The following is a 20865-nucleotide window of genomic DNA, read 5'->3' on the forward strand; positions in this document are numbered from 1 at the left end:
GTTACTATAAAAACGAGCCGCAAGGCTCAATAATCGTATCTCCTCTTCCATTTTTTGTTTCCAAGCTGAGCGTCAATTAGGGAGAATTTACTGGACTTATAGTGGACGATTAAATGGAAACATAACAACAGTTTGACAAAATTGAGCAGTGCACAGTTCGAATGAATATAATTTAACAAAGTGAAATATGCTTTTAAATGTTTAAAGTGCACGAAAATTGATTAGCTAAAGTAATATAAAAATGGTTTATTTAGCTTTTAGCTAAATCAGTCATTAGTTAAATCAATCAATTATCATTTATGAGTCATTTGTCAAAATATGGGAATAGTTAATAAGCATTCGCGGTAGTATTTTTTGCACGCCGTATCACTCTGATTTTTGTTTATTGATAGAAAATATTCTATATGGCATATCAATCTCACATGTATCCAACGATCACGATCTCGTATTATGCATTGGAAATGTCAAATTAATTTTATACGCGTTCTCATTGCAAGTTTTAATGTATTGCAAGATATTCAATGGATCTGTAACTGATTCGCATTATAATTAGCGAGACAAGTGATGATAACGAACCTGTTAATTTGCAAAATAGAATTTTCCGCGTCGATAACTGTCACAAGTAGACTGTCGTCTTGATTTCAGCTTACTAAAATAATTAGGGAACGAAATAAGTGTCTATGTAACTCCTGCATCTTGCAATTAATGCAGATAATTTTTATTTGCATAAAAGTCGGCGGTCTAATTTTAAGCAGCTGGAATAGAGTTTCTCTCAACGATAACTCCAACCCAAATAGATTGTTCTCATCGATAATGATTATGAGAAATGAAATAAATTTTTCGATTACTTCTAACTATTATATAAAACTAATACAATTTTAATCGACGATAATAGTTGTTATGCAATCACGTTTTTCAGATTGATTATAACCAGTTATCGTTTTCGGTTCAAATAATACCAAGTATATTAATTTCTCCCTAATTCGCACTCAGATTGCGCACAAAAATGGACAATTTGTGAAGAGGAGATACGATTATTCTAGGCTTGCGTCTCGTTTTTATACTTGTTGACAGTCGGTAACTATAAAAACGGGCCGCAAATCTCGAATAAGTATCTCCTCTTCCCAAATTGTTCATTTTTGTGCGCAATCCGTGCGCGAATTAGAGACAAAAATTACTGTATATCTAAAAATTGATGAAATTCGATTAGTAGCTGAACAACTAGTAATACCTAATTTTTTAATTTGGATAAATAATTCCGTCAGCCACATATGGGTGACGCAGCAGTTAACACTGAACCTATAATCGCAATCGGAATTACCGGTCTCATACATTATAACGACTCTTTCTTAAGAAACGATTGCATAAATTTCTTTTACAAGGTAACATTATAATAATAAAGGCGAAAAGTCTAAATAAATTCAATCGTGTCACTTTTACAAAGCATCACCCGTTAGCCGCTTTCAGAGCTCGGTAGATCTAGTGTCAAAGTGTTAATTGTGTATCAAAAATTCTATGACACCAGCGTCATTGCATTATTGACGCAGCTCGTAAGTTTGTGCACGAAGATTTGTATTTGTTCAACACCAGTTCGAGAGCTGAGATCTTTGATATGGTTCTGGGTTGCTCCGAACAATGAAAGGGAGGAGGGAGCATGGAAAAAACTGTGAACCTTCGACGAGTGCAATGAAGGCAAGTGGACAACGAGACGAGGAACGACGTTGCAGGCCGCTCGGTGCAATATGTGGGCCAGACAGCAATAATTGTTCGACGTTTCCTGGTATATTATACTGCGTGTAATTGATACAGAGGAGCCGCCATTAATTCTCCCATTGTTGTCATCCTATCTTTAGCAAGGAGATGTCTCTCGCTCTTCGTTCAACGTACATCTCCCGAAATTCTGTTAACTTTCCGACTCTTAAAACGTGCATACCGAGTGTCATTTTTAGACCTTCTTGGACTGTTTCGAAGAGTGTCAGAAAATCGTTCGACGTCGATTTTTTGCATACATGTTAACTATTAAATGTCTGATTACGTTAAACGAGTTCTGATTTAATAATAAATTTACAGAGCACTAATTGTAAGATCTGCTTTTTTATCTTGCTTCGTACAAATAACAAACATGTATTTATTCAGATTTTTAGCGATTTTTTTGTCATAATATACACTTGTCGGCAAAAGATAAGAAACTTTACATATCGTTAACGTTTAAGTAAAAATTTGATATTTTAAAAAATGTACGTCTTCTTAAATTAAAGGTACATATTACAGTGAAGCATATAATACATTGTTCACAATGCAATATTGTGTTCTTCGTGTAAACGAGGAATTCAAAAAAATAAGAAATAAAAAAATTAAAATAAAAATAAGAAAATAAAAGAAAAATACATATTATAATAAATAATAAAAATATAAGACTAATATCTTCGTTGATACGATAACTTCGTTGATAAATTTGTATTTTATGTTACACAAGTTTACTGCATTCAAATTATATACAAGTGAATTTTTACGATTTCAATGAACATAAATTTAAAAAATTGGTAGCCGTAATTTAACGCGTTCCATAAACCGAGTGATAAAGACAGCGGCTGACACAATGATTTGAATAAAACAGGCGAGACAAGTAGCTTTCCCGTTATTCGAATGTGATTGTGGTATGACCCAAAAATAAGAAAATATCTTATTGTTTATAAAGAGCGGAGCACTTTGTTCCGATTTCTTAAAATTTTCTTTTTTTCTTCCTTTTGGCATTATACAGTGTAATAAATGAAATATGGAACAAAGTTGGTATAACGTTTCTTTTCAGGGCTCGGTTTTCGAGAAAATTCTTCTACCACAGTTGCTTTCGTCCGAGATAGTGTCTATAAACATTAATTGTTGCTGCGTAGGATCGATCCCCATCAACCCACCCATGTTACCCCACTTCCTAGAAGTAGGATAAACGCGCGTTTCCCTTTTTGGCAGAAATGATCCCTTCCTATTTAGCCCTAAATTAACCACAACACTGAATTTCTACGAAACGAGGAACTCGAGTCTGGCCGATTAAAAACAAACAACGCTTCCTGACTCCCGTTACGTCTCGCTCCCCTGCGGTCGCCATTTTCGGTCGCCTGCGCTTTCTGCTTGAGCGTGTGTATGTATTATTTAAGCGACCGCGGGCGTGCGAGACGGGCGACGGGGGTTAGAAGGCGTAGAACAATCGAGAAAAAGTGAGCCCGGGATAAACAAATGTTATACCAAATTTGTTTCTTATTTTTTCACGTAGAATTACCTTCTGCTCGGTTGTACTACAAATTCCGACCCACCCTGTATACAATCGAGATGGATCGACAAATTTTGTTCGAGCGACAGCGGTATGTTTGCTAAGAATGTTCTCAAAATGTGGAGTCTATCGGACAACAAGCTTTTTTAATACTGTGTCAGTCATAAAAAAAATCAAGTTTTGAGCGGAACTCGTTCCGAAAATTTTGGAACGAAAACTCGATACGTTTTCGAAGACGTACTTCTAAAGAATGTGATAGGAGAAGATCGATTTTTTCGAAGTTTTAGAATGCGTATTCGTTAAAACCTAACACGTTAGATGTTTCATCCATTCGAATCTATGTGCATCAACTTTCTTCTACACATTTCTGAATCTATTTCCTACCAAAATTAATAATCTAAAGCAGCTCTCAGTTAATAATTTGAACGTTAGCTTCCTTAGAATTTTGATAGAATCAACGGATTTAGCAACCGAGCGGATCGTTTCACGATGTTCATTAGACTTTTTTCTGGCATGGATCGAACGAAACGGCCGCAACGATTACGGTAGACACTCTCGCAGCCCTTTCACTCGTCGGAGAATGTGGCTACCCTTACCATATGTACATATTCCTTCCAGTGAGTGCTCAAATTACTGTGATCACTTTGCAATTATAGCTTATGCCGAATAGCAATATTGAGAACTTGCAATATTGTTATCATTTGTTGCCATGAACGCGATCTACAGTGAATTCTCTCTAATTGACGATCAAATTGTGGACAAAATCAATTGTGGATCAAAAATGGACAATTTGGGAAGCGGAGATGCGATTGTTCAAGCCTTTTGGCTCGTTTTTATAGTTACCGATTGCCAATAACTATAAAAACGAGGTGTAAGGCTCCAATAATCGTATCTTCTCTTCCGGAATTGTCCTTTTTTGCGTACAATCTGAGCGTCAATTAGCGAGCGTGAACTGATCTCAATCATTTTTGCCTTGCAGTTAATTTGAATAATCAGGGATCTATGCCACATGTGGAATTGCACATTTAATGTTTATAAATGTTCATTCGAAATACCATAAAAATGCGCGCATGCTATTAATCGACCACGTCGGAATGAGTAATAGTCGAGAAAAGCACTGGTAAACAAGAAAGGTACTCATGAATAGTATACACAGGTTAAAAATTGTTGTGTCACAATTTTTTGAAAGATCTTCGTACGCTGTAAATACATAAAGTTCCAGGGTAGTTATAAATCATCATAAGTTACACTGTTCCAAACGAGCGGTGGCAACACAAAATGACAGCCTGTTATAAACACATGTTTCATCGTGTACTGATGAAATAGAACAGTGTTGCCAATATATCAACGTATAGTCAGACTCTCACCACAGTAGGCCATAAAAGTGTTCGCCCGCAACCATGCAGTTTATTCGATTTAGTTTTACTGGTCTTTTAACGCTTGGACGGCTGAGATCGGGTCCGGTTAGACCCACGGTATAAATATTGTTATCTGACTATTTATTTTCTGACAATTCATTGAAATTTTCACGTGCCTAGTTAATATTTATACAAAGATTAACGAGTCGAGAAGAAGTGCTTTAAAAAATATGTTGAATAAACTGATAAAAAATCCTAAATCCACTTAAATGCACTATGTTATATTTTTGTCAGAAATGACCAAACGGGTAATAGTCGCAGGGAATATAAATTAATATATTATAATTTTTAATTGCGCGCGCGCGCGTGTGTAAAACTTTTGTTCAGACATTTTTACAATATTAATATCCACGTGCAAGGTGCTAAACAGAGTGTGTATTTCAATATCTTCGAAATATTGATACTGCTGCAAATATCAAATTTGTCTTTGTTTTCTGTAATTATAGTTTGATGTCTGATTATATTATATAATAGCTATTAAAATTTAATTTTAGAAATATCGTGCTGTTGCTTTTATCCTGACATAAGCAGTCTGTATTCTCACGATATTATTGCACCGGATTATAGAGAAGTATTAAATCACAGCGCTGATAAAATCTAGCGCAATTATCGGCTTGTAATATTATGAATTTTATGATGCTTAAAAACCCGGGTATTAATAACAGTGGCGCAATGTTATAAACCATTATTGTGCATACGCACATGACAAGTTACTAGACGTTTTTGACGAAATTTAGGTAAGTGTATTACAGAAAGCAGAATAATTGTGGTCATACTATACAGGGTGGGTCGGAATTCCTAGTACAATCGGGAAAAAATAAGAAACAAATTTGTACATTTATACATTTTCTTATCCGGGGCTCCATTTTCGAGAAAATCGACTTTAATTCACCTTTGTAAAGGATTTAGTTGTCTATTCTTTTACCGCAGTTGCCTCCATCCGAGATAGTGTTTACAAACATTGACAACGATGGAAACATTCCCCCCGTTCTCACTGCTGCCCGTTGCACAGAAGATTAGTTGTTAGTTGTTTCGGCAGAGAAGCAAGGGGGGTATCCCGCGTGCTCCGCCTCACCTGCACGTCCGTAGTCCCCACTTTTCTATGATCTCCCGAAACCCATTTCTATTGGCAAACGAGAAGACCCACAAGCTAATAGACGCGAGGAGCAAGAAGGATTGGTCGCCAGCTCCACCTAATCACGTCTCTTACTCAGCCCGTAACTTAGCCAATATTAATCTAAAGTCTGAAAATTGGAAGAGGCTAGGTGGAGCTAGCTTAGTTTATGCTTATAGTTATATAGTTATAGTTATACAGTTATAGTTATATAGTTATAGTTATATAGTTATATAGTTATATAGTTATATAGTTATATAATTATATAGTTATATAGTTATATAGTTATATAGTTATATAGTTATATAGTTATATAGTTATATAGTTATATAGTTATATAGTTATACAGTTATACAGTTATATAGTTATATAGTTATATAGTTATACAGTTATACAGTTATACAGTTATACAGTTATACAGTTATACAGTTATATAGTTATATAGTTATATAGTTATATAGTTATATAGTTATATAGTTATATAGTTATATAGTTATATAGTTATATAGTTATATAGTTACATAGTTATATAGTTATATAGTTATATAGTTATATAGTTATATAGTTATATAGTTATATAGTTATATAGTTATATAGTTATATAGTTATATAGTTATTGTTTATGTTTATATAGTGTTTCATTTTCTCGTTTCCCGATATTATCTTCAGGTTTTTAACGTCGTACGTTAACGTAGGCGTAAGATATCCGTAAAATTCCTATACTCGAATAATACATTGCAAGACTACGAACATGAGAATAATACTGCACGAGGAAAACATGATTATTTTCACATATACTTCATAAATATTGAACACATATTTAAGACGTGTATGATGACCGTTCGAAAAAATCATATTATACAAGATAAATATAAAAAAATATGTGTATAGGTGTACAGCATGTTTGCTGCATAATGCAATGAGAAGGTTATCATGATGCTAATTAATAATTAGTAATTACGAATAATCATGTGTTCATCAGAAGAATCTGACGTTAATGCTTTAGGGATGAGTCAACGATCTTGCATCTTGTAACCGTTGCGTCTGTTTCACTTTGTCTCGATTGTTTTACGCCTCCTGACTCCCGTCGCGCATCTTGCTCGCCCGTGGTCACGCAAATAATACACACACACACACACACACTCACACAAAGCACAGGCACACGCGTCTGATGTGCTCCTAGCCGAAAATGGCGACCACGGGAGAGCGAGACGTTGAGGTGAGTCAGAAAGCGTTGTCTGTTTTTATTATTGTATTATATATTATCTATATTTTATTTATTTCGGCCGAACTCTAGTCCTTCGTTTCCTGGAAATTCAGTATGGCGACTAATTTGGGACTAATAGGAAGGGATTATTTCTGCCAATAAGAGAAACGCGTTTACCCTACTTCTGCGAGGGCGTTAACATGTTTGGGTTGGTGAGAATCGCGGTCCTACACTTTTCTCAGCTGACTTCTGCTGAGAATTAATATTATAATTATATAATATTAACACGTTCCGTGCCACGTGTACCATCGATGGTACACGCTTGCATGTTTACTTAGTGAACTGAACAAATTGTTTACAAGAAATTTAGAACCGGAGAATCAATTTCCACCGCAAGAATGGGCGTTGATAAGTTTTTGTTATGTTGTTATGTGTACGAGAATTAATAATATTGCACGTAATACATCAAGTTTTAGTAAAATATCAAAGTGTGAAGATTCGAGTAAAAAAAGCTCGGCACGGAACGTGTTAATTAATATTATAATTATATAATATTAATTAATATTAATATAACGCTGCAACAATTAATATTTGTAAACACTATCTTGGGCAGAGGCAACTGCGGTAGAAAAATAGCCGACAACTAAATTCTTTACAAAAATGAACAAACTTTAAAGTCGATTTTCTCGAAAACAGAGCCCGGGATAAAAAAATGTTTTACCCAAAGTTGTTTCTTATCTTTTCACGTAGGATCACCCTCTGCTCGGTTGCACCACGAATACTGGTCCATCTTGTATAAATTGTCTTTAAAACTAATACTTACTAGTACTGTATTTATTATTTAATTGCTTAATATTTGATTACATGCACCTGTATTTGTGCACGTATCTATATTTAACTATTTATGAAAACTAAAATAAAGAATAAATGTCCTTGAACCAATAAAAGATTCTTCGTGGTAAAAATATGATAAAAATATTGCAACTTTTTAAGAATATTTTAGAGTCTTCTCGTATTTTCCAAATTTGTCATAAATGAGTGCAGTTCCGCAGTCCAGCGGCCGTCAGTGCATTGCACAAGAAAATTGTTTTCTAGCCTGTGTCAGTGTTGTAATTGATATTTTCGATCGAATAACCAGGTGTTCGGCAATGTATGAACGTGAGTGTATAAATCGATTTGTATAGAAGGTATATCAAGGTCACGTTATCTCAACGAAGGTCAATCTCCATTCGCCGTGGAATGCAGCGCGGGGCCCTTTCATTTATGTTAATAGGATTCACGTGCAGGCTGTGGTAAAAACGCTGGCGGTCGGTCGGTCCGCCTTCCTCGAAGACCTAAATATTTGAAATGTTCTCGGCGGCGCATTATAATCGACCTACGATTGCACGTGTCCCGTCGAGTGACTCGAGTGCAGCCATCGTGCCACTGGATACGAGGTAACAGATACGAGATCGCGATACCGCCAATTTTCAAGCCGAAGCATTTAGCGTTCTATGTATCGAGCAAATCGGTCTTCCCGTCGCTCCTGAACCCCGGCCTTTTGCCTACAGCATCGTATGGTTGTCGGCGATTACACGTGACCAAAAACGCTGCTAATTGTCAATGTTATAAAACACGATGCACGGTAAATTCTCTCCAATTGTCCTTCGGCTTGTAAACGAAAATGGACAATTTGGGAAGAGGAGCCTCGCGACTCGTTTTTATAGTTGTTGACAATCGGCGACTATGCAACGAAGAAAATCATGTGCACTGTCGCATAAAGTTTACTCAGAAGTTTCAGAAAACTTGAGTGAAAAGAAAGAAGTACGGTCAATTCTCTCTAATAATTGGCCCTCAGCTTGTAAACAAAAACGGACGATTTGGGAAGAGGAGATACGATTATTCGAGCCTCGCGACTCGTTTTTATAGTTGTTGACAATCGGGGACTGTGCAATGAAGAAAATCATGCACTGTCGCATAAAATTTACTCAGAAGTTTCAGAAAACTTGAGTGAAAAAAGAAGAAGTACGGTCAATTCTCTCTAATAAGTGGCCCTCAGCTTGTAAACGAAAACGGACGATTTGGGAAGAGGAGATACGATTATTCGAGCCTCGCGACTCGTTTTTATAGTTGTTGACAATCGGCGACTATGCAACGAAGAAAATCATGCACTGTCGCATAAAATTTACTCAGAAGTTTCAGAAAACTTGAGTGAAAAAAGAAGAAGTACGGTCAATTCTCTCTAATAAGTGGCCCTCAGCTTGTAAACGAAAACGGACGATTTGGGAAGAGGAGATACGATTATTCGAGCCTCGCGACTCGTTTTTATAGTTGTTGACAATCGGCGACTATGCAACGAAGAAAATCATGCACTGTCGCATAAAATTTACTCAGAAGTTTCAGAAAACTTGAGTGAAAAAAAGAAGTACGGTCAATTCTCTCTAATAATTGGCCCTCAGCTTGTAAACAAAAACGGACGATTTGGGAAGAGGAGATACGATTATTCGAGCCTCGCGGCTCGTTTTTATAGTTGTTGACAATCGGCGACTATGCAACGAAGAAAATCATGTGCACTGTCGCATAAAATTTACTCAGAAGTTTCAGAAAACTTGAGTGAAAAAAAAAGAAGTACGGTCAATTCTCTCTAATAATTGGCCCTCAGCTTGTAAACGAAAACGGACGATTTGGGAAGAGGAGATACGATTATTCGAGCCTCGCGACTCGTTTTTATAGTTGTTGACAATCGGCGACTATTGGCATGGCGAAAATGACCTGTACTTTTTTTAAATGTTGAAGAACTAGTTTACCGTACAATGATTAAAATACTTTCTTTTTAAATTTTGCAGTTACTTGAAGCAACAAAATGAAATAAAAAACTCTTGCTTCGTAAAAAATCATGTAAAAATTACCTGTTGCACGCGTAATTTGCACTGCGTTGATTTCTTAAAAAACACATTTCCTTAAAAAAAACTTATAGACATTGTCTGGTAAAACTAGTCGTTCTAATAGCTCAACAAAATTTCAGGTCGTTTAATCCAATGATTTAAGAGTTATTCCGTTTCGTAAGGTGTTCGGTTATTTTCGGGAGTCACTGTTTATAGAATTGCATGCACAGACCCGAATTTTCAGGAAAGAAAGTAGACACGGTACTTTGGACCACGAGGAATTTTTCTCATAGCCACTGCACAGCTAAGTACTATATGTGGAATATGTGCACCTCATCAGTCGGGTCTACCCGTATTTCAGACCCGAACAATTAATGTCATCTTGATCCTCGAGCTTTCACTCATATCTCCAATTTGGACGTACGGTACAACGTTAATTGTTATTAGATGTGGTTGGGTAGGAAAAGTTATGTTCATATACCATATGAGCGATTATCTCACTTGATTATCGTTCTAAGCATTAGGAATATTTGCTTCCCGATAGTTTCTCGAGCTGCCTGGATATTTAGAAACTCATTAACGAAACTATGCCTGATTCATGATGAAACAATTAGTGTCTTCATCGTATACGAACAATCGAGGTTTATAGCCGCTTATTAGAGCACCAAGGCTGCTGTCCTTTACCTCCCGATATTGTGTTGCGACCTCACACACTATCTCAATTAGAACTAAAAGCCACCGGCTCCAATAAAATTAGGGCGAAGATAGTGCACTTTTCGATCGATTGCCGTTGGCGGAAAATTGTTGATCAGAATGGCGAATGTGATAGTTGAGAGATACTTGGGCGCATTTGAACAGAAAAATCGTATTGCACAGAAATTGAACTCGTATAATGGAAGGATTAATGGAAAAAGATATTAATAAAACGATGAATACGATGAAACGACTTCGTGACCTGTTACTAAGTATAAATTATGGAACAATTTAAAGTAGCATGATAAAACATTAGAAATTGAGCCTGCTGTAAATATTTTTTAATTCTTTGGTACGTGATTGAACTCTAACTTGTATCAGTGTTAAAATTTTTTATCATTATTACAAAAACATACATACATATTTTCACGTAAGCATGCTCTTTTATTAATTTCTCATTATTTTGGACTAATTCGGACCAACGCCTAAGATGAACCATCGTGTATCATAGAAAGAAAAATTGTTCTAAAATTATTGATATAGAGGGCGTCCCAAAATTATGGTACTTCCGGGAAATGAGGGGTTCCTAAGGTCATTTGAAGTAACTTTTTCCTCAATGATAATGCAATCCGCGGTTCAGTTTACGAGTTATTAATGAAAAAGAGGAACCAATGAGAGACGAGATCGGCTGACGCGAGACGGCCGAGCCAATCAGCGAAACTGAGTTTTGTCCGTTCGTTGGCTCCACCGCCTTGCATCAGCCGAGCTCGTCTCTCATTAGTCAGTGTTTTTTTGTTAATAACTCGTGAACAATGCCTCGGAGAAAATTTGTATAAAGCAAAAAGTCATTTCGAATGACCTCAGGAATCCCTCGGTTCCCAGAAGTATCATAATTTTAGAACATCATATATAAATGTATAAATATATATTATTTTCCATTTCAATATATCTATATCTATCTATCTATCTATCCATCTATCTATCTATCTATCTATGTATTTATATATGTACATACGTGCGTTTGTATGAAAGTGTAATATATCGAGAGTGTATCGACGAAACTTTGTTTCGCACGAACATTTTTCTGAAAACTGTCTCCCGCAGAAACTTTATTGTTTTTTAGTTGAAAACGTTTAACCATGTTACTAAAACAACGAAATACAATTACGTTTGAAATTGAGATGAAATATTCCAATAAAACATAATAAATAGACTGCGGATCTTCATGCAAAAGAAAAACGTTCTAAGTAAATTGCATCAGATGTAAGTTAGACACAAATGTATCTCTTTTGTTAATATCGTTCGAATTATAAATTAAGAAAATTTTAGGATCGTTCATACATTTTTTGAATGTCTTTCAAAGTTCGATAGTTCGCGGTCTAATAATAATAACTGCAACAATTTAGTAACAGTAAATAATTTTCAGGTAAGAGCGAATAAAATCTCAAAAAGTACTTTTTACCCGTGTAGCTAATGATGACCACTCTAATGAAACCTATAAGGTGGACATTGTCCAAGAATCGTACGAATAACACCGAACGCTCGCAAAATGTGCAACAGTTGAGCGTTCCGACTGTTCAGTGATCGACACGCGTCCGATCTATGATCTACCGTGTTTTATTAACTTGTTTCGATCCGCGTAAGATTCCCGAGGACAGTGTCCGCATAACGGTACCGTCGGCTTCTCGCACGTCCTGTCGCGGTACGTTGCGACGCGTCGCGTCGCGACGCATACCTGTCCGTGATGGATCGCACCGATTCGTGCACGGGTACGTCGAAACGGACGCATTAGCGTGGGGTACACGCGAGCGTCGCGGTTCGTCGCGTTGCGTTGCATTGCGCGGACACGCGTCGCAGCGGCGTTACGTGCACGTTGATGCGCGCATGAAGCGCGTACGAGCGCATTTCGCCGCAACGAGACGAGTCGAATGCCAATCGGCACGCGAATCATCGATACACGGGCCAGAACGATTCGTACGTTTTGTCGCGTGTGAACGTGCACCTTTAGTTTTTGCCGCCCGCGCTGCTCCTTATTATTTCATTCGATTTTCTCACCGCGTCGGCACCGTAATTGGCCAACTTTTTGTATTATCTCTCGGTGACCGTGGTGTCCGCAAGCATCGGCCCGACGTTTCCGACCAGCTACACGGCAAAGTGCCATTCTACGGTGGTTATCGCACGTTATGCGGTCGCATTAAGGCCGTCTGCCACTTAACAGCACGGCACATGGACGGCATCAAACCGACATCGACGTTTCCACGTTATTAGAGTAATTCCGGATAAAATGGCCCCACGGGTGGCATCACTTTCCCTCGTATATGCGTATAAATAAATTCCCATTTTTAGCTTTTTGCGGGTATGCAGCGGATGTTGTTCACACGTGTGTTACATCAGTTGTGTAACTTGATCATTTCTGTTAAATTGAATTAGTTCAATTCTTCGCGCGCCATTGGCTAGGGGAGAATCGTGCAATATCGGCAACTCTAAGTTTTTACTGTAACTTGGGCTGCTGTTGGTGAAAATCAAATTCCAAACAAGTGATTTGGAATTCAAATGGTGCTTAATAAAGGAGGACGAATCAATTGATTACTTAAAAAAAGATATTTTCTTCGTTTTTCTATGAAAACAATAATATTTAGATTAAATTTTTCTCTAAAACGTGCATTAAAAAAATAATTCTTCGTTTGTTTATTCTGAAAATATTTTACCTGTTACCCAGCGCGTTACATGTTTGAAAACCAATTCCATATATGGTACGCATTACCATTTTTCAAATTACTTTGATATCGAAAAGTGTTCATAATATGAAATTTAAAGTCAAAATAAAAATAGCATCGGGAAAAAGAAAATGATATTCCATATTTGACGGTTTACTCTATCTGTACATATATCGACTAAATAGACCGCGGATTTTGTGCATTTATAACAATAATGTGTAGATCAAATTCAAAACTATAAAAACATTTAAAGCATTTAAAAACACTGTTACGTTATTTTCGATTTGATAAAATTATTAAAAAAGCAAACAAATATCTACATAGCTCCTATATCTTATAATTAGCGCGGACAATTATTATTTTGCATAAAAATCCGTAATCTGCAGTGTTTAACAAAAGTATTTAATGCGTTAAATGACAATTTTTTTGCAGTGCTTGTAGGCATTGTTTTAATATAACTCTCCTTTTTAATAGAACTCCTTATGGCAGTACATACATTGTTCATGTTGCGCCGAGTTGTATCAATACGTTAGATGCGTGGGAATCATTGATAAGTGGACAGCCGAACGAAATCGGTCCAACGCTGCGCCGGCAGGCTCCGAGTGAACGTGTCCGAATGAAAGAACTCCACGTACCGAAAACTTCGTTTCGTGTGGTTTATAATGAATCCATTCATACCGTCGCGTTAAGGCTCAGCAACTGCAAGTGCGTGGTGTATCGTTACAGAGGAGAAACTCGCGCGACTGTTTCTGGAAAGCATTGGATTTGAAACGTTACATAGCTCGGAGCAAATTGTATCCGTGGTACGGGTATTAAGCGAGAAAAGAGACCTTTTCGAACGTTTTTCGTACTGGTTGCACGAATCACAGTTCCAGAATCAAAGTGAACATCGATGCGAGTTTTTCAGTTTGCGCGTTGGGAACAGAGTGAATTTGCTCGAAATTATTTCTATCGATATACGGTAAGTTCTCTCTAATTGACTCTCAGCTTGTAAACGAAAACGGACGATTTGGAAAGAGCAGATACGATTATTCGAGTCTCGCGGCTCGTTTTTATAATTGTTGACAATCGGCGACTATTGGCATGGCAGAAAGTATTCGAACAACTGTTAAAATGCAATGACTTTTTAAAAATTGCACTAAATGACCTGAACTTTTTTAAAAACGTTAAATGAATAATTTACTGTACAATGATTAAAATACATCTTTTTTTTAATTTTACTATTACTTGAAATGACAAAGTAAAATAAAAACTCTTGCTTTGTAAAAAACATGTAAAAATTACCTGTTGCACACGTGATTCTTCTACACTGCGTTGATTCCTTAAAAAACACATTTCCTTAAAAAAAACTTATAGACATTGTCTGGTAAAGCTAGTCGTTCTAATATCTCAACAAAATTTCAAGTCGTTTAATGCAATGTTTTAAAAGTTACTCCGTTTCAAAAGACGTTCGGTTATTTTCGCGAGTCGCTGTTTATAGAACTGCATACACATACCCGAATTTTCGGGAAAGAAAGTAGACACGGTTCTTCGGAGTTTTTCTCATAGCCACTGCACTGTGGTAAGTACAGATGTGGAATATATGCACCCCATCGGTCGGGTCTACCCATATTTCAGATTGTCAAAGTCAAAGCTCGCATAATCCTATCTCCTCTTCCCAAATCGCCCACTTTTTTGTTTACAAGCTGAGAGACAATTAGAGAGAATTTACCGTACTCCTCATTTTTCACTTAATTTTTGTAAAATTTCTGAGTAAATTTTATGCGTCACTGCATGATTTTCTTCTCCGTTATACATTTTATGATGCTACATGTAATATCCACAATTGGACAAAGTCCTTTCGATTGACGAATAACGAATAAGAATACAATTTTCATTAATTATTCCCGAATAACGAATAACTGCAGTTATTCGAATAAGAATAATCGTTGTATAATCGTATGCACCCTTATTTGAAAATTCAAATGGACGTCGGAAATGCGGTACAACCTCATATTTATTAAGACTGCATGGTTACAGCACTCCCAGCATCTTAAACTCTGCTAAACATAGCGCGTAGAAATAAAAGTTCTTTATTCGTTCATGATGAACGCTGATTAAAAACCTGATCGGGGAACGTGTAGAACAGCTGTCGATAGGATAATAGGGCAGAATCGACGATCTCGGTCGGTCGTTCGATTAAAATCGCACCGCGTGAAACATTTCTATTCATGGAGGGTGGGTGTGTACGTAGATATTGCAGTTTCATCGGAATCGATCGAAGTATCGGCAGAGTATTTAGCGCCGATCGTCGAACGCGATATCACTGACTGTTGAATAGAAATCGAAACGAGTCGACTCTTGACTCACGGACTGTGAGATGTTTAAAATTGCGCAATTTGGTGTCGACCGATCGGGGACAAAAAAGATCGGACTCACAAGATTCCGACATCTTCTTTTTAATGGGAACTTCAGAAAATCGACGCTCTTTGTCTTCGATTTTGCGCCGTGAAGGCGGGATTTCCTATACGCGTCGGATGCATTCATACCGATATGACGGAAAATGCTTTTGTTTTTCCTATAAGCGATTTATTTATAAGCGAACCTACGACGACCGTACAGTGGCCCACAAAAGTGTTCGTACACCTTCTAAAACGTAATAACTTTTTTTAAACTGAACTAAATAACTTGAATTTTCTTCAGATGATAGAGGGACTAAGTTTCATAGACGACGACTAAAATGCCTTTTTTAAATTGTGCTATTACTTGGGATGAAAAGAAAAAATTAAAAACTCTCGCGTTTTAACTTTTTTATCTGAGCCTATAACAAAAATTTAGAAAATGCTTTTCGTATTTTTGTCTTTCGTATGGCCTTTCGTAAATTTGATCGAAATCGGTTCAAAGGTGTACGAACACTTTTGTGGGCCGCTGTATGTTTATGCCGCATTGTGATTAAAATCAACGTATAGAAATGTTCAAAGAATTGTAGCCACTAAGATTTAAGATAAAATTAACTTCTTCTCCATACAATCGACAAAACTGCTTACAGGTTCCCTCATTATGCAGTAAATATTTTCTCATTAACACTATGCCGTCCGGTGGCACCACGCTGGTGCCATGCAAAAACTATCTGTTGTACGCCGGTGGTACCACTTTGGTGCCATTTTAAGAAACTGAAATAACATTTGAACTATATTTCTTGGGTGTTAAAAGGCAGCACCTAACTATAGCATTGTGCTTATTTAACTAAGAATTAAGTACGAATATTCTTGGATGACTTATCTTAATTTTAGGAGTTTATGTTGCCGCCATCTTCGAAATTTTTTTGAAAATCTAAAATTTCCAAGCTATTATGCGGACGGCATAGTGTTAAAATGTTACAATAAATTCTTCTTTCTTTTTATATACATCTTTGATACTTTAATACTTTAATTTTGTTTTCCTTTTGTCAGAATAATCAACACAATTTCTTCAACATCGTCTTCTTTCAGCAGCAGCAAAAGTGCAAGTAAATTTCGATCCATTTCAAAGAGTTATTTCTCGTCTTCTCTCTACACGCTCTTCTATCCTCTAGACGGTAATCCACGAAATAATAAATGCATCGTGTGCAAGTCATACGCGAAGCATGCGTCTGATCGCACACGTCCGACGCCGATAGAAAATATCATCTGCATGCGGACGTTTCGTCTAATAGCAAGCGGCGAACGCATATACGTCCAGCCGTTTACGTCCGACGCTTATAGGAAATCCTACCTTTAGGTCGCATCTGTTCCTTCGGTGTCGACGACTTTCGATCGCGGGACAGGTTTTACGCTTTCCTAGGTTACATTGTTTTTATTCAGCTTAACGCTTTATCCACCGGAAGCCCATTAACGAGCTGCTCGATAACTGATCGTATCGAAATGAAGCTCAATAATTTTCTTTTAATGCGCTGCGTGTGTGTCGTGCGGAACACCGACGATCCGGGTCGTTTTAGTAATTTCCTATCGGAAGAAACGTCGCATAGATTATCTAGGACTTCGGATAAAAGGGTGTTTCATCCCGTTCGGCAAAGTTTCCAGCATCCATTTTCTGCCGATAAAAATTTTGCTAGCCTTATGGACAGTGTAAACAGAAATGTCGTGCATCGTTTTAATCGTGCATCCTTCGAGCGATCCATGTTTTTTATATGTCGTAGCGCTTGTAATGACCCAACATTTTTCTCGGCTAATCGTTACTATTGTAGTCCGTTAATTACGGCGTGACTGTACCGATGTACAGTCGCCCCCAAAAGTGTTGTCGTTCACCTTTTAAAACAGAATAACTATTTTAACCCTTTGCACTCGAAGTATTTTTTGAGTCATATTACCAGCAACTCGAAGCCATTTTAGTGAAAAGATCATATTCACATGTAAGTTCATGATATAAGCATTAAAAGAAAAGTCATCGTTGTATGTTATTATTTTTTTAATTGTTTATGGATACAAACGTCATTTGTCACCAACAGCGAAACATCCTATAACTAATTTTTACGATTTGTTTTTGTTCTTATGTTAAAAACTGAAAATTATTTGCATTGTCTCCGTAGCGGAGCCCTCGAGTTTGAAGACAAATTTTAAATGGCTCCGCTCCGGAGCCCTTGAGTGCAAAGGGTTAATATTGAACTAAATGACTCGAATTGTTTTTTAGATGTAGAGGGACTAGTCTACTAGACGATGATTAAAATGTTTTTTCTTTTTTAAATTTTGCTATTACTTGGAATAACAATAAAATAAAAATCTCTCGTTTTTAACTTTCCTGTCTGAGTCTATAACGAAAATTTTAAAGATGTCTTTCGTAGATCCCGATAACTTATATGCACATTGAAAATTTTCTCGAAATCGATTCACGTTGTTACGAGTTACAACAAATTAAAGATCGCAAAATTCGCGGTTTTATCGCGATTTCGACCAGAAACTGTAAGAAATCAGCAGTTTTGAAAATCCTTCGTCTCTGATTCCGATTGAAACCGGTTTCGATCAAATTTTCAGCACGCATGTAAGTTACCGAGATATAAATTGTTCGGATAAAAAAGTTAAAAAAACGAGGGTTTTCAATTTTTCCTTTTCATTCCAAGTGATAGCAAAATTGAAAAAAAGCTTTTTAGCCATCATCTAGTAGACTAATCTCTCCTTCACCTAAAACAATTCAAGTCATTTAGTTCAGTTTTGAAAAGTTTATTGCGTTTTGAAAGGTGTACGAACATTTTTGTGCAATACTGTACATGCCTAATTAATCTAATAACACACAGTTTAATATCCACTCACGTAGCGTGCGAGTGTTGGTGGTATTTTTATACTAGTTTTCACTTGGTTAAGGTAACATAAACGAGTATTTCGTGCAACCATAATGTGTAACAGAAATTGAAACCTTCGACGTTTACAGTTGTTTCTACCAGAGCTTGAACGAAACTGTTAAAATTTTCAATTGTTTCCGATGTAACCGTTGCTTTTCGACTTTGAACTTTTCTATTCTAAGGAAACAGTTATAACTCTACTGAAACTTTTACTCCCGACTTTCATAATCACGACTTGCTTATCCAGCTATATCCATCCTGTTTCCTAAATTTCTTAAATGATGCTAAGTTAATTGAAAATAAAAAAATCGTAAACCTTTATATCTTACTTTAAAATATCTATTAAGAAGTCTCAATGCTCCTGCAGAATTTTTATCGATCAAATACAAAATGACTGTTAAAATCGAACTTTTGTAACAGAATTAAAGTGTTAACATTAAATCCAAGCTTCTGCAGTAAGTTAACTTTTACATTAAAAGTAATAAAATATTTAATAATAAAAATATTTAGTAAACTTTTAACTTCTGAATTATTTATCTCTCTGCTTTAAGTTAACTTTTACATTAAAAGTAATAAAATATTTAATAATAAAAATATTTAGTAAACTTTTAACTTCTGAATTATTTATCCCTCTGCTTTAAGTTAACTTTTACATTAAAAGTAATAAAATATTTAATAATAAAAATATTTAGTAAACTTATAACTTCTGAATTATTTATCCCTCTGCTTTAAGTTAACTTTTACATTAAAAGTAATAAAATATTTAATAATAAAAATATTTAGTAAACTTTTAACTTCTGAATTATTTATCCTTCTGCTTTAAGTTAATGTAAAAGTTAACTTAAAGCAGAGGGATAAATAATTCAGAAGTTAAAAGTTTACTAAATATTTTTATTATTAAATATTATATTTATAAAAGTTTCCAGATAAATCATAGTTAAATGCAATCCCTGGCTTACCACAAATCATTGTCTTTTAATCTAAAACTATAGGAAGTGGAGAATATGAATAATAAAGGAGCACAAAGCACAACAATTCCGCGGAATCAAAGTAACTAAATAAATTCAAAATTCGGAAGTTAAGACATGATTGCTGATTCAAGCTTCTCGCATCTTCCAGGTCCCATTTGTGGAAGACGCATCACTCTAAGGGTTAACCAGGACGAAAAAGGTAAGTTCTTGCACCGAACGAACCGAAATAATTAATCTATGATACCAACGGCAACCTGTTGATTCTCCGTTATATTCGGCGACAACGTTGAAAAATTGATGAGGAAATCCTCGGCTGATAATCGTTGATTTTTAAAAGGCTATTGAATAACTGACAGATAGAGCGTTAAATCGCTTCGGCGCGGTGCGGGGGTTCGGTGGAAACAGTAGCGTCGTTACGCCAGAAATTGCGTAAGAATTTCCGAGCGGAATTCGAGCTCGAATTCAGGCGGACGGAGGCCGAAAAATACCGCAGAAGACAATATCAGAGATTACGGCGGGAACGTCGAATCCGGGAAACAAACCGAAACGAAATTGAATTCCGTCGGTTCCCTTACCCCCTTCGCTCTCGAAAGTAATTTGATCGTATCTAGGAAGTCGATCGGTTGTATACACTTTCTACGGGAACTTTCATCGAGGCGTTACCCCGCGTTTGTTCCGTCGTTCTTTTTTTTTCGAGGTAGAGAGAGAGAGAGAGAGAGAGAGAGAGAGAGAGAGAGAGAGAGAGGGAGAGAGAGATTCCCGCTCGGATCCGCGACACGTAAAGAGAGCTAATAAACCATGCCAAAGGACGTTTATCCTTTGTGGATACACGCACCCCATCGGTACACAGGGAAGAGGTAAGAGGGTCGGTCAATAATTATGTTTATATATACTCCTTCCTTCCCCAATTTCCGCTCGAGAGAGATATTTGGTACCGATTACGGTTTCGAGCGCGCAATTAAAGGACACGTGCACATGGGAGTCGCAGTATGGCGATTACACGTATGGAAACACAGTGTGTACATAAATGTGAGCGAACACGATCACTGAATACAATATTCGGTACACCTTTCAAGGCGGTATAACTTCTTTCAAAACTGGAACGAATGTCTTGGATTTCAATTCAGATGTTAGAAGCACCAGGTTGCTAGATATCGAGTGAAATCATTTTTTGCAGAAATTGTGATTTGTGGTTCGAACGACGAAAAAGAATAAGAAATTATGCGGTTTATATTTTAAGAATAGAATGTAAATTTAAGCAACGCGTTTTGTCGGTCACGGTGACTTATTTCGTCAAAATTGGTTGACGTTGTTACGAGCTAT

The 20865-nt window shown here is 36.6% G+C and overlaps 1 protein-coding gene across 4 annotated transcripts in view; it reads left to right on the forward strand.

Moving 5' to 3' along the window:
- The window catches only part of Oatp74D (Organic anion transporting polypeptide 74D), a 248904-nt gene that overhangs the window by 71393 nt on the left and 156646 nt on the right, over window positions 1-20865 (forward strand). For all 4 annotated transcript variants that reach the window (XM_033478413.2, XM_076524074.1, XM_076524075.1 and 1 more), the window contains one exon: window positions 19691-19741. The gene's annotated coding sequence lies outside the window, so the exon portion shown is untranslated. The remainder of the gene's footprint in view (window positions 1-19690; window positions 19742-20865) is intronic.

Source organism: Megalopta genalis, chromosome 8 (assembly GCF_051020955.1).
Source record: "Megalopta genalis isolate 19385.01 chromosome 8, iyMegGena1_principal, whole genome shotgun sequence".
Classification (NCBI taxonomy): domain Eukaryota; kingdom Metazoa; phylum Arthropoda; class Insecta; order Hymenoptera; family Halictidae; genus Megalopta; species Megalopta genalis.